Below are 2771 nucleotides of genomic sequence, written 5' to 3'. Positions count from 1 at the left end.
GCTTCCGATAAACTAGTTTCACTTTCCGCTGCTGGGTAAATTCAAGGATCACAAACACATAAGAACACACGAAAAATGAATGAATAAAAAATAAAACCCCAAACACTTATTTTTCAAAAGCAGTAAAACACAGTATTAGAAGTCAGTTTATCTCAGTAATAGATACACCATCATTTACAAATTAAAAAGCTGCTGCTTTTTTCCACACGCTTTGAACTCTGCGCTTAAACAACTGAAATATGTCCATTAATGCATTGATTGGCAGACTAAAATACACATAGTAAATGTACATTACCTGTTAGTTTCAGTTTTATTCATCTGAATAAGTAATCCACATAAAGCGTCTTTTTAATCCAAAAGAGTGTCTAAACATGAAGAAAATTCCCTCAGCTATGCCGTGAGAGCTCCTCTCCTCGACCGAGTCTTGGTGATTAAATTATAGTCACAAATAAAATAATGTTAAAATTAGTCTGTTTTGTTTTTGGGTCAGTGGACTCACTCACTGTAACGTCCAAAGTGAACCTGAACTACACTACCCACAATGCTGTCTGCGTCGACCAGCCAATCACAATTTGCGCTTAATGATGACATCATCAGCAAGCGACAGGAAGCCAGTCTGCTACAAACACACAACAGACGGACTAAAATATTTGATTTTAGGGTTTCCAAACATTTTTGACCGTTAAACTTTGCTTACTTTACCAGTAAAAAAAAAAAAGGAACTAAATTTATCTGAAGATAATTGGTCCGATGATGGTTTTAAAACTTATCTGAAAAGCTAATCCGTGAGCAAAAACATTAGCTTCGATAATCATATGTTATCGGATTAGCCGAACTGTGCCCACCACTGCAAATATGTATGATCCTCCATTTCATATAAATGTGGGTTCTCAAACTTATCTTGAACTAGCAACCAGTATACGAGGTCTGTTAGAAAAGAAGCTGCTGACGGAGCAAAAGCGCCACTGCGTTGAAGTCTCACAGGACATGCTGGACTCTGAAAAATGATGCCCACCTTTTCCACCATTCGGAAGATTCAGACGGCTTTCGGTGGCTTTTCAGTTGTGTGACTATCCGAGAAATTGTGGAAGAGGTGGGCATGTCACAACATGTCCTGTGAGGCTTCAACACGAAGGCGCTTTTGCTCCATCAGCTTCGTGCCGAAGCCATCGGCATGAATTTCGCTGCAACTCTTTTCATGGCCAAATGTTCTGTCACAGTGGAATGTGCCGAAAAAGTGCTGATGTCCACCCCTTCCGCAATTTTTCGAATAGTCACACGACGGTCCCGCATCACCACAGCGTTCACTTTGGAATGATCTGGTCATTTCAGCATGTTGATGGCCGCCCCGGAGCACGGCTCGCTCTCCACCGTTGTGTGGCCATCTTTAAACCGGTTGTACCGCTCCTTAATCTGTGTGATGCCCACAGGATCGTCACTGAAAGCCGTCTGAATCATCCGAATGGTTTCCACCTGGCTGTCGCCCAGTTTCTGGCAAAATTTGATGCAGTCGCGCTGCTCCAGTCGTTCCGTCTTTTTCTTTGGAATGAAAAAACGCCGAGCGCACGACACACACCTCACACAAAGGCTGCTTACCAGGAAATGACGCAATCGACAGGCGTGAAAAAAATTCACGCATGCGCACGAAGGTTGGCTCAGGAAAGCACATGATTCAAATCCATCAGGTTTTTGAAAAAAATATAAAGGTCAGATACTTTTCTAACAGACCTCGTGCAGTGAACGTATAAGGGTGCAACCACTGGTTTCTCTTTTTCTTCAGTCTTACACCAGCTTTTGTTAGTAGATGTGAAAAGCAGAGTATGTCTTTTTTGGGCTAGTGTGTAATCATGGCAGTCTCTGTGAGGGGGCCTGCTCCCATGTCAATATGAAGGACTCATTCTAAGCTCACAAACACATTGATTCATTGTTGCAGGTTATTAATTATACACTAATGCAGTGATGGTGATGAATGCTATATTCCATTCCTGCTAATAAACGATTTGTATAAGGTTGTTAAAGATGTATTTCTACCTAAGACATCAGAAAAGTAAATCTATCTGGACCAATTCAAGCAGACTGATAAACATCAGGAAGGCTATAAGAATCCAGATCGCCTTGAGAGAGCAGAGTTTCAATACAGTCAACCTCGAGGACTGATAAAGATAAAATAATCAAGAAGCTTCGACAGCTATCAGTGAAAAACTGGTGTAATTATTTCTGATCATACTTTACAGTTATAGTATGATTCAAAGTGGAAACACACAGAGATCTGCAGACCTCTAATGCAGCACAACCCAGTGAAGTGTTTTGAGTTTTCACAGATAATTATAGAGGCTATACAGCAGCTTCCCACACCTCACCACCAGCTATATAATGATACCTCACAAACGTAGTGGGCAAAAGCACATCATTTTCATTAAGAACACTCTCATAATCCAAATTCTTTGTGATAGAGAAAGATAATTAAAGCTTTAATGTTTTGGTCTTGCCACTTATAAATGCAGCAAGAGAAATGAATTGTTACATTTTAATGAGAAAAGTGACAGCGCTGCCTTCCTGCGCAATGTGGATGATTTTATAATTGCACACAAGGGTGACTAACTCAAGGCTCATTAAGGCTATTTTTCAGCTGGACTGTTTTTGGCAGGACAATCTATTTTTGTTTTTTGTTTTTTTAAACCAATAAATATATTCAGCTGTTAATCTTTCTTTACGCACTCCTCAGAGCCTTGACGTGACTTGCGATATAACAAAAAAAGATGTACAAAATG

Source organism: Thalassophryne amazonica, chromosome 1 (genome assembly GCF_902500255.1).
Source record: "Thalassophryne amazonica chromosome 1, fThaAma1.1, whole genome shotgun sequence".
NCBI classification, from domain to species: domain Eukaryota; kingdom Metazoa; phylum Chordata; class Actinopteri; order Batrachoidiformes; family Batrachoididae; genus Thalassophryne; species Thalassophryne amazonica.
This window is presented reverse-complemented; position numbering follows the sequence as displayed.